The sequence below is a fragment of the Cataglyphis hispanica genome, chromosome 15 (genome assembly GCF_021464435.1).
Source record: "Cataglyphis hispanica isolate Lineage 1 chromosome 15, ULB_Chis1_1.0, whole genome shotgun sequence".
Taxonomy (NCBI): domain Eukaryota; kingdom Metazoa; phylum Arthropoda; class Insecta; order Hymenoptera; family Formicidae; genus Cataglyphis; species Cataglyphis hispanica.
In genome coordinates, this window is record NC_065968.1 from 4,755,963 (window position 1) to 4,768,547 (window position 12,585).

The 12,585-nt window shown below is 31.1% G+C and overlaps 1 protein-coding gene across 6 annotated transcripts in view; it reads left to right on the forward strand.

The window, feature by feature from the left end:
- LOC126855085 (uncharacterized) overlaps nucleotides 1–12,585 on the forward strand; it is a 121,791-nt gene that overhangs the window by 58,673 nt on the left and 50,533 nt on the right. For 4 of the 6 annotated variants that reach the window (XM_050602455.1, XM_050602453.1, XM_050602456.1 and 1 more), the window contains one exon: nucleotides 9,333–9,510. The exons of the other annotated variants lie outside the window; for them this stretch is intronic. The gene's annotated coding sequence lies outside the window, so the exon portion shown is untranslated. The remainder of the gene's footprint in view (nucleotides 1–9,332; nucleotides 9,511–12,585) is intronic. 6 annotated transcript variants of the gene reach the window in all.

Consider the following 12,585-nt stretch of genomic DNA (forward strand, 5'->3'; position numbering starts at 1 on the left):
CATCATGAAAAGATAGGAAAATATTAATTTTTAAAAAAATTTTGTAATTTATGCAGTAGTATAATATATAAACGATTTTAGAATACTTCTATATATATCGTATTCAGACATTACATAATATTTTAGCGAAAAACTAATTTCTCAAAACTAGATAGTTTTAGTTGCTCGTTTTACAATGCATTATATTTTATAATATAATAATAAAAATTGTATTGGTGATATGATTTCTTCACTAATAATTATTATCCGGATGCAGATGGTAATTATTGGCAAACGTCTCACGCTTTCACGCTATTATTGTGCTCGAAACTACATGGTACCTTCGTCGCGAAATATAGCAAAGTATTTGAAACAGGAATAGTTGGGAAATAGTGGGAAATGACTGCCCGTAACGCAAGTTGCAGCAGCACAGTGTTGAACTGTACATGCCACGTATTTTTCTGAAAGTGCTTCAGAAACAACTATTATTCCCTCGTCTTTATCATCGACACCAATTATCAGTGTCTGAATTGCATTTATTGGCGTCGAAAGATTTTTGTTGGCAGCCAGAAGAAAAGCAATTATTAATGTTGAATGATGAATGGTATTTTCTGTTTGATTTGAATTTGAAAAATGTCATCGGCGTGTTATTGCATTTGATGCAAAAATTTCTTTTTCGAAATAGTGCAATACATAATCAAGCATTCTGTGTATCTTATATTTAAGAATTATATTTTATTTATTAAATAAATTTTATATATTTATATACATATGTGAAAGAGGCAAAATACGCAAATAATTTTTGAATTAATTTTTCCAAACATCTTAGAATGATATATTAGTGTGATAATAAAAGAAAATATCATTAATAAATAAAGTCGTCAAATAAGTGAGTACTACATATTTAATTATTATTATTCTGGAATAACAATAAAAAATTAAAAATTTAGTATTTTTTATATTATTAATTTACAAAAATTAGATTTATTCTTGTTGTTTTTTTGATATGTTTAAATACTAGAAGGAATATTCAATATGCTCAGTAGTGTGATTCCTTTTTTAATTTTTTTATAAAATTTTTTGCCTGCAAGTATTTCGTGTTCCGTTTTTGTGAGTCAGTTTGAAGTACGATAATGAAAGGTAAAACTGTGTTCGACTTTATCCAAGATGTTCAAAGTGAAAGGAACACGGTAACGATCTCGTTTCGAAGATTTGGATTGTTAGATCTTTCTCGAAAGAAAAGAAAATTGCGAGATATAAACCAAGCAGGCTTTAAAAAATCGTATGAATTAAAATGGTAAAAATATTAATTTAAAGAAAAATATTATTGAATGAATTAGAAGCATAATGGTGAAATTAATACATAGAAATAAAATTACACAAAATATTTTTATATAGAATAGCGCGCGTCATTTATTTTATTTGTATAATTTGTGTGTATAATTACTTAAATATTAAAATTCTAGTTCTTTTAGTTTTTTCAAAATCAATTAAATTCAAATTACACACGTTTAATAGTAAAAAAAAATTTAGATTTAATGAATATACAAATTTATTTATTTATTTAAATTGAATTTAAAATGGTATTGGAATTGTGTAAGTGATTAAATTGCATTTGGTCAATTGGATTTTTACAAATAAGAGTCGACGAATAAAAGAATTCAAAGGCAAATCTACCAGCGATTGAAACGCTGGATTGCTGCTGCCACGAAAAACCAGGAGAAATCACCCACTCGAATGAATAGTACCAGGCTTCAAAGTGCTCTTTCTTGCTTCTCAACCAGGATGGCTTGTCGTGACTTTTCATGGCACAATTCTTTTGAAAACTTCTTTATTTTTATTTTTACGAAGTTGGTTTGCTGATATGAAAATCGTGATATATTTGCGCGAACATCTATCTTTGTTTTCTATAAAGTATGATTCGAGTGTTTAGCAACAAAAGTTTCTAAAGAATGGAAATAAATTCGCTTTGTGCATAAGTTTTAAGATAAAAAATCTTGAGCTTTAATTTTATATTAGAAAAATATTTTTAAAAACTTTCAAAATTTTTGTTTTAAAATTATCATAATCATTATTTTTTATTTTTGTCTTTTGATTTCTATTTTAATTTTTTTTTACTTATACATTGTATTATTCTTTCAATCTTTTATAGTTAAATTTATAATTAATGTATTAGGTTTATTATTTAAAAAAAAAAACATGCAAATTAACTTAAAAAAGGACACATTAGATCATAAAGTTGTGCAAGAATTTAATTTCTTTTTACAAATGCTTGAATATGGTTCATATAGACGGAAAGAAATTTGAGATGCGAAAGTTTGAATTTATATAGGACGTTCTAGACTTTACGCTCGTTTCAGCCGCAGTTCTCCAATTTTATGGAAATTCGTGGAACTCTCATATTGGTGGAAACAGAATGACGTAGAAGATTTAGCAAGTCTGTAATATAGTTGACTGTAAACTTTCTTGTGGAAACTCTGTCGAGCAAACGTATAATAGCAGAATTAATTTATTTCAACAATTGCATTAAACAATTGCATAAATCAGAATTGAAATGTTTGTGATACAAACAACATAAAAAAATATAAAAGCAAAACAAAATATATAACTGAAAATGAAAACGAATCGCTAATAACACCTGATACAATTTTTCTATCCATAGAATGTTTCGTTGCGCTACGTCATTTTTCATCGATCAATCTTTATTCGAAGCTTTGAAAGAGACCATCAATAGAGTAACGTAAAATTTACAGCCTCGTGCGAGCACTATTGTTGCGATTTAACGCGCTATTTGCCGAACAAAAGAAAGAGAAATATTAGTTATTCTTCCTCATCTTTATTTTATTCTAGTTAATTTAAAAAAATAATTTGATTTATTTTGTTTGTTCATGATTAGAAAATGCTGTTACAGCTGTAATTAATTTAGTAACTTTGATTTATATTTTTGTTATCGATAAATTTTTGATATGCGAAATTATATACAAGTGTGTATGATGTACGCGAATTTCCTTTTATCACGGCAAACTTCTTCGTTACCGCAATTTTTTTTTAGAACGAGAGAAACTTACGCGTAAGTTTATATCGCGCATAGTCAGTTTTGAGGATTAAGGCGAGGAAAGATATGTTAGCTTACTTTGGGATATATAAGGCAGCTTTGCAGTTACGTCTTACTTTAAACATCCCTAAGTCTTAATGGAGTTTAAATGACTTTAACGTCGCTACGATCAATGTACTTTGCATAGGCAAAGCGCAACATTATGCGTTCACGAACAATCTTCAAGTTTGTTAAGGTTTTGGATCGCGGACATGTTGAAAATTATCTTAAGAACATATCAGCATATAATGTAAAGTTGACTCGACAAAAAAAATTCAAGACTAGAGTGGAAGCCATAATAAAGCAGCTCATTCTGCAATGTCGTTTTTCTTCTCCTTTGTCGCCGTTATCATCGTCGCTGTATTTTCTCAACGTAACCTGCCTCTTCGTTTTTTAATCTGTCCTCCATCTCGACCCTTTTACAGGCAAATTCGCTTCAAATTGCTCCTGAAAATCTCATTTCCACTATCTCTATTTGAGAGATTCTTGTCAAAAAAGAAAAGAATTATATGCCGTTATGGAGAATACATGAACTGCCTTGGACGTAGTGCGCGATAAAGCGCGCCGGAAAGGGCGGCGGAGCGAAGGATCCGGAATGAAACAAGAAAAGCAGGACAAAAATACGGCGCAGAAAGGATGAGAAGACGCGACCGCTATTTTCCGCTCTTTGAAGATCGTTGATATAAAGCTTCCTCGAACGGTGTTTTCATGGTATATGAATCGTATCACGTGAATCGTGCCTGCGGTTAAAATTACGAAGCAGGTTGTGAACGTCGATAGAATGTACGTGTATGTGGAGCGAGATATTCAAATTGCCCTTTCTTAGAGTTTGTTCCCTCAAGAAGAAATTCTTCATGCGCGGAAAGTGCTTCAAGCCGCGTATTTGTGTTTTATTACTGAATCTGATATGATGAAATCATCGATGCAATTCTGAGAATTTATCCAGTGACGTTTTTTATTGCATAGTGCAAGAATCAAATGATTCGATGGAATTTTTTAATTTAATTCTTGTTTTAGAAGAAAGAGGAAAAGGTTCTATCATCCTTGAATTTTATTTAATATATTAGTAATTAAATTTAAAAGCTTCGCAATAAGTACATTTTACTTATGTATCGTGAGAATTACCATCATGACATTTATGGATATTCTGGAAATCATTGACATTTACTAATAATCTTAAAGGAGAACCGACGAAAACCGACGGAGACTCAAAGAATTTGAAAGCGCACATAGTTATATTGATCTTATTTCGTTATTAAAGTCTTATAACAACCTATAGAAATCCATGCCATATATTATATGTTTGTCACGTTTCAACCTTCATTGCGGAGGATGTCACGAAGGAACAACATAAATTAGGTGTCTTAATTAAGGTATGGTCTCTACGTTGAAGATCAGCAAGGAATTGGGATGGGAAACCTCGACACGAAGACGCAGTTTTCTCCCCAGAATGAAGAGATCTAGCCAGAAATAGACCCTTCGGGAAAGAATGACATTAACCATCGCTTGAATGTTCGGCGAGTTAGACATCTATAGATAGCCAATAGAAAGTTTTCTAGATTCTTTGATGTAGATTCTGAAATTTTTATTATTCAGTATGTATAAAACGCGGCAGTATTTTCACGAAAAATCATATTAGATAAAATATAAAATAATAGCACAGTAATTCTTTCTTAAATATTTTTCCAGCGACGTTTCTTTATTAATAAATCTTTTATTAAAATTTTTTTTTATAAGTTTTTCTTGATTAATATGTAATCACCATTAATTTTTAAATAAAATTGAGATTTTTTTTTTATTAAATTGACTCGAATGATCTTCTACGTCAATGTTAACTTTAAACTTATTTCGCCATATGATCGACGTAGAATAATTTATTCTATCGATTATCGGCTTGAGTGCCATAACCGGTGCGTGTGAACGACACGCTAAAACTCAGTTAAAATCACTGACGACGCGGCAAAAATTTTTAATGCTCAACCTGTCAAGCACGGACGGCGCGTGAAAATCCATTAAAATTTCCAAGCGCCATTAAAAACGACGATGTAACTGTTTTCCTAGCAAGATGTCGAGAGCTCACGCTATTAATATTTTCGTAACGCGATTACTTTTTTTTGTCAGAAAATCACTTTGCATTTTTATAAGATTGTTTGAGATACAAATTGTTTTCGCAAAATGAAAGATGAGCACACACGCAATTTTTCTCACTTTGCATTTTAATAAATTATATTGTATAAAAAATTCAGATAAATATGCAACCAAAGCTGATATATTTTATAATTTACTAATGTGGATCGAAATTTTTAATATGAAATTCTGATCAATAGTGTGTAATTCTACTTATTTAATTTATTAACTTTATACTTTTTTTTATATTAATTTAATTTTTCTACTTTTTCTACATTTTCCACTTTATGTATGTATGTAGTTTTGCAAAAAAAAATTTATATTATTATCATTGATAATATAAAATAATTAATTTCTCATATAATTTGTTTTTTGTATGTATCACATTAGCTTTCGTTTTTAATCCTATTTTTTCTGAAACAAACTCATTTCTCTCGTTTGTGCTCATTTTATAGCTATTGTCATAATGCGTAATTTTGAACGAAATCTATGTCGCTCTTTTCTTAGGGAGAACGATGTGTAAGAACAACAGCCATCAATCTCGATTGCGTGAACGAGAGTTTGCGAACTGGTCGATCAAGCCTGATTTGAAAGTTACGGAATTCAAAAGACTTTGTTGTTTGAATGAGAATGAAGATATCACATTGAATGCTTTGGATGTAAATTGACGTGTGCAAATAATGCTTCATTGTTTGGGTTTCTCAAATGTGTATGTCGTATGACGCGTTCCGGGTAGCTTAAATTACATCTTAGAGTTTGCATTTCTTAAGTGTAAATTTTCTGGTTTGGACTTACAGATTGTTACATTGTAAAATTCCCATTTGTAGAATATTTAGAAAAATAAGAGGAGTAAATAATATTACTTCTCTTCTTTCATTTGCTTCATTTCTTTTGGCTTTTATATCTATCTTTACTTTTATTCTCAGTATATTGTTTTATTATTTATTAGTTTTCTTTTTCTTTAATTATATTTTCTGATTTATTTTCTACTCAATTTTTTACTGCATATTTCTGTTTCTTTCACAATTTTTTCATTATTTGTTTAATTAAATGTTTAATTAAACGTTTATTTTTTCAGTGTCATGATTTCTATCACGATATTTTAATTTTTAGTTTGTTTTTTTTTTCTTTATATGTATTTATTTCTTTGGGATTTTAATATTCTCTTTCAATATTCTATATTTCTTTTGGATTCTTATCTCATTCTTCATAATGTTAAAATTTATTTTACATTCTGCAATATATGTGAAAAGGAATGTTGTATTCTTAAATCACAAGTTATTTGTCGTAAAATTGTTTAGACTGTAAATAATAAATATTGTTCAATTATAATCATCATATTTTGATAGTACATTTTGAACAGCTTACCATTGAGAATAATGGCAACATTTGTAGCTTAAGATTTGTCAAATTGAAAAAGATGCGTACGGAAAATCTTCCGGAAGTATTAGGTGTCGTTGAAATGGTTGGTCTGACGAATATATTTCGAGTTCGAGGTCAAGCAGTCCCTTTTACGGGTGTCTCGCCATACATATTCGAGTAGCGTCCTTGTGGCTTGATCCATCTAAAAGCGACCGTCTTTCTAATGGAAATGTCTGTCGGCGTTGCCTGCTGCCGCGTTTCCTCCACGCGAAATCGTCGCGTTCGTGAACTCCCGAGATTCTCACGAGACATAAACATTTCTTTCAGAGAACGCGGATAGGCAGAAAAATGGTCGGTTGCGTCCCAGTAGAATTCCAATGACGGTTTACCGCAGTTCACGATGATGAACATACCCATTCTTGGACCAAAATAATATCTCTCATTAAAATGATTTATTACATGAAAAATTAATGTCATAAGAAAGTTTCAACTCCATGGAAAAAATTAGTCTCGCGTAAAAAATGTAGAAGATATAAATCAGACAAGAAATTTTTTTTTTTTTTGGGAATAAATTAGCTTCACACAGACTTTTATATCTTTTTTGGAAAATGTGTTTGCTATTAAACATATTAAATGGAAATAACATTAGTAAAATGTATTGTTATAAAATGTAACAAATCTTTTTTCTTGTATATGATTGACTTTCGTTTATTGTACAATTTTTCCGTGTGCTCAGAACTAGTCACAAAAATTTCAAATACTCGTTCAATACAAAACATTCCAAGTCTTATTGGCACAATCCCTGTGAGATAGGAATGGATGCAGTCAACCGTAGATATTGCATGATTGCACTATGACGCGTAGAATGTCTGTCATACCCGTCTGGACGTTTGTCAATCCAGTTATCAGGACAAAGGTTTATCCGCCACCCACATAACTATTCCGTTTTTCTCTTATTCATAGTCTACATTCAGCTCATTCATATTTTGCAGGATAACTATCTGTTCCACATATATTATTACAAAAATATATAGATGTTTGTATGCTTTTTTTTTTAAATATTTATTTTTGTGTATTTGCATTATATTATAATTATTTCCAATTTTTTTTACAGACTAAAATTAATGTTGCAAAAATAAAGATTGAAGAACTTTTCCAATTTTTTTACATAGTTTTGCAAGAACATTAGCTATTCCATTAGCCGACATTCTTTGTCATGTGTTATATAACATTATCATTAAAGATATCTTTAATGTCCTGTACCTGCGACAAGAGATATCTTGGAAAAATTGTGTTAAATCCTCCTCTTCTCTTTATCTCCGAGATTATGCAAAGCGACTCCCGATTCCGACTCGCCGCGGCACTTTTGCGAATGGAGTCTCGTCTTTTCGACAATGGACAAAGAGAGGAACGGTCGAGATTTCCATGCGTCGAGGACTCTAATTGCGCTCATAGCAAACATTTGCATTTCAAGGGGCTTTTGCTTGCCTGCATAATGTTTGACACAGGTGCGCGCTCGAGTCAGTCCCAACTAGTGGGAACAAGTATAAGTACCACAAGAGGGTACTCCTTGCACGCTCATATATTACTACAATACACACATAGTACTCGCTAGTGATAAGCTACTCGAGGCTCAAACAGGTGCACTCGTTTAACAGCGCGCAAGCCAACTGCAAAACTTCGATCAAGTGCAATACATTCTCGCCCTCCTCGTCCGTTTACGATAAAGTGGACATTTCAATTTCTGTGGATAGCGAGTTTTTTTTAAATTGCCGAGGGAATTTAATTATTATTAGATATAATTCTTCTGTAATTCATATTTGAATAGCCCGTTATTAATACGATAATTCTTGTTATTAATACGATAGCTCTTGGCTCATTATGAGAGAATTATTGTTATTCAGCAATTGTTACATTAATGTGTAGCTCGAGGCATATACGTCATAGTTTATTCGATTAATGAATCAATCAACCTGCTATTATAAATGAATCTATAATCAATCAGCTGCAGTAAATTGCGTAATGGTATACTCTACTTTTAGAAATGGTAATTTAGCATGTAGAGTTTAATAATTTGTTATTATGTATTATAATTTATTAGATTATTAGATATTTTATTTTCTCTTTTGTTATTATATATTATTAGATCGCGGATAATAAAGATTACGGGCATGGTGCAAAAATAATGAGCAAAAGTAAACGTCTGTTAAGATATCTGTGTTTAACTCGTTTTTAGAGAGAATTTTCTTTCGATGCGTTCCACGTGATGGAGTCGCAATTTTGCGCATTATATGTAACTAAGTGAAACTAGAGCACAAACGAGTCGACTGTAAACTACGATTAAAGTTCGAAATGCACCGTGCCGTACGAGCGTTATCAGTAACACCATTCGTAACAATGCAGTCTCCGTGTCCTATATTCTCCGATAAAACATTTCCTATATCGCCATTATGTCGCGAAAACAACCTATTAATGTTCCAAGAAAGATAACTTTTAAGAATTTTAAATATTTATTATTTTTTTAAGAAATTTGAATATTTATAATTCTTTTCTTTTTCTTTTTCTCCCTCTTATGACATTAATAAACAATCATTTATTTTATTGATAACAATAATTATTATTTCTATTAATGCTGTAATATTAAAGAAAAATAAAAATTTTTTTCTCGCGCGTGATGCCATGTGGAAAAAATCATGCGTGGAAATAGTTAGCTTGCACTAACCAGCGAGGTTAAAATTTCACTTGGTCTTCTCTGGTAAACGATTTACAGAAGCAACGAAGCGTGCACACATCCGATCGTCATCCCCGTAGTTCTCCCGAGCATTGATTTTGCTGCGCCAATCAAGAGAGCTCGGCCCGCGCGCTACTGAAAAGGAGACAGAACGAGATAAAGCCCGGCTAGTCGGATCGGAATCCAACGACTCGTGTAACTCCGCTGGAATCGAAAGGTAGTCGTTCGGAAGGAAATCTCGCGAACCCTCTTTCCCTTTCTCCGCATCCGCATCTACCTCCCGTTCTCTTTGTCAGCTCGTCCTTTTAGTTTGAACTTTTTCTTCTCGTTCCCTTCTTTCTATTCAAACGCCGACTAAACTAACGGCGGACGCATTGATGTCTTCGCGATACGTCCTTGACCTTGACCGATAGTTTCTACTTTGCGCTTAATTCAGCTATTTTTGTTATTATCTCAATTATGCGCGTTTTGCCGCTGCACATGCTGCATCAAAAGTGATGTGCAATTAATCATGATAAATCAGGTCATCGTACTATTAATCAAACTATTAATACATTATTATTAATACGGTGTTTACATAATATGCTTGATAATCATCTTAATTACATAAAATTAGAAAGTAGTGAATATGAAAAATATAAATTCTTATCACGTAGATCTAATTAAATTTTACACAGTTTAACTTTACTCACATACTATATATATATTTTGTATATATATATTTTTTACAAAGCACATTACAAGTCTTAATTTTGCTCTTCTTAAAAAAAAAAATCTGTTTTTTTAGATCCTCTTTTTAGAGCATATTTATCATTTTTGATTTTAATCACTTCCAAAATATCGTATGAAAATCAAATATTTTATCCGTCAGAACATTTGCGTGCTTGTCATTGAGTAATCGCGTGCGACGGCAGAGAATATCGCGGGCGCGATTTAATCTTTCCATTTGCGCGCGAATCGCTTCACCTGTCGTAATTTTAAGCGAAATACCGGTGCTATTATGCGCAACGATACCTCAACTGTTGCATGCAAAGGATTAATTTCACGTGCCGACGCGAGAATCTTGTTTGCAATTTCTTGCCTCGTGGGTATTAGTACAGGACGAAATCTCCGGGCCTGAAATTTCTCTCCGACCCAATTCGCCCTAGGTACATACCAGCTGCATGATCCCGAGGGAGAACTAAAGTTCCAGTCATTTCTTGCCCGGTGGAGCAGGTCGCTGAGATGATCAATGTAATGCGGCTTACCCAAAAGTCCGTTTGCGATCGATATCAATCAAACATCTAATTGCAATGCCTTACATTGAAAGGACATGCTAAGCCTGAAAAAATAGATAAAATAATCGCTGCTAATTAATCTTAATCAAGTATTAACCAATGCGAGAATTACGTAAGAATATCTCTTGTTTAGCAATATTTGGGAAAAGAAACATTCTGCTCGCACACCTAATTGGATGTTATGGCTCTTTAGAATTAATTCTATGAGTGATATTGTTAATTTATCATTTAATGAGATTACTGAGAATTTTATTCTAGACGATTTAATTAATTTTGATATATTTATGACACTAAAATTTGATTTAAGAAATAATAAATTAAATTATTTTTACAAGATTTTTACTAATAATAAAATAATGATATATAAAATATTATTTTGTTTATAAATCAGATATTAGGTATAAATAAATTATTAAATATTATGATGAATTAAGAATTGCATACTGAAAAAGTTTTCGAATAAAAGTTAATATCTTATAGAATCCGGCAAGAAAATTTTATATTATAAATGTTAATTGAAGCGCACGAATCTTCATTTCTGCTCAGATGAATTCGAAATACCTCAACTCCAGGGTTCTCCAGGAATTTATTGCCATCCTTATAACCTCTTACACTACCATTCGCATTAGTGCTGACTTCATCGCTGTAAGCGCAAGGTTAGCAAATGTCCTAGAAGTCACGGCATAATACTGTCAGTTACTTTCCAGTCTGTATGAAACTTTCGGTGAATTTAGCGAACTAAAATTAATTAACGCTAGACACAATATTCATCTACGAGTGCCAAATTGGCTTGTTCTGTTAACAGTTACGAAAATTCAACAATGATCTCATTGAACACTGAGCGTAAAATTATGTTGCAATCTTTGATTAATTGATGCAACATTATGAATAATTGTTTTTCCTAATCTGTTTCTTTAATAGCAATCGTAATGAATTTTTTATTGCCATGGCGTAAATAAATAAATAATATGACATCTATCTACGCCATATTCCGATTGTTCCAGTTCGATATAGTTTAGTAATTTTACTCAACGCACTAAATTCTACATGCATGAATCTTGTGTAATAAAAGTATCAAACATAATTTTTTATAATTGATTAAACTCTGGATAAAAACTATGACATCGCCCCTCAAACTTCAAGTGACTTTTGTGCAAAATCCAAGTTTGATAATCAATAGGATGATGATAACCTTAAAGAACGAACAATTTCCTGAATTTTACAAATTATTTATCAAAGTATATACAAACGTATTCTCTCCGTGTGATTATCCATGCCGCATGAAGTTTCCATCCTTTATAATTAATCCAAAATAGTTGATATTTGAACAAATATATTATGTAATGTCTATAATTTTTTTTTTACAAAAAGCATTTACATTAACTTTTTATTGTGCAATTATTTTTTTTAGATATTTATTAATGTAGTAAATTTTTATGCAATACTTTTGTCTTAATACTTTTGTATTAATATACTTAAATATTTTATTTCAATTATCTACGTTAATAATACGTGAAATATATTATTCTACAATATGTTAAACTGAATGTTATATATATGCAAATAATTCGTATTAATATAAATTACAGCAATATATGCTTGTACGGCACATATGTAAATTATGCAAAACGTACTACGAAAAAATTGGTTTTCGTGCAGTATGGATCAATTTATGCATATTGTTGAATGTAATTCAATCTTAACCGCATAAAGCGGTACGAACCATTTAATAACTTCTAACTATGAAATTATCGAGCTCTTACTATGAGATTTTTTTTTACTAATATTATAGTTCGGTTAAATAAATAAATTTTTATGAATATTAACATAAAAAAATTATACGTAATTATTAATCTAATTAATACTCGAAAAGTCATTCACGAAATACAAAAATATTATTAATATTCATTTGCATCATGTATAATATATTTAATATGATTAATATCTGATTTTTCGCCGCTCGCATATCGAGTATCTCATGATTATATTTTTCGTGAAAATAGCGCTTTCAGAAT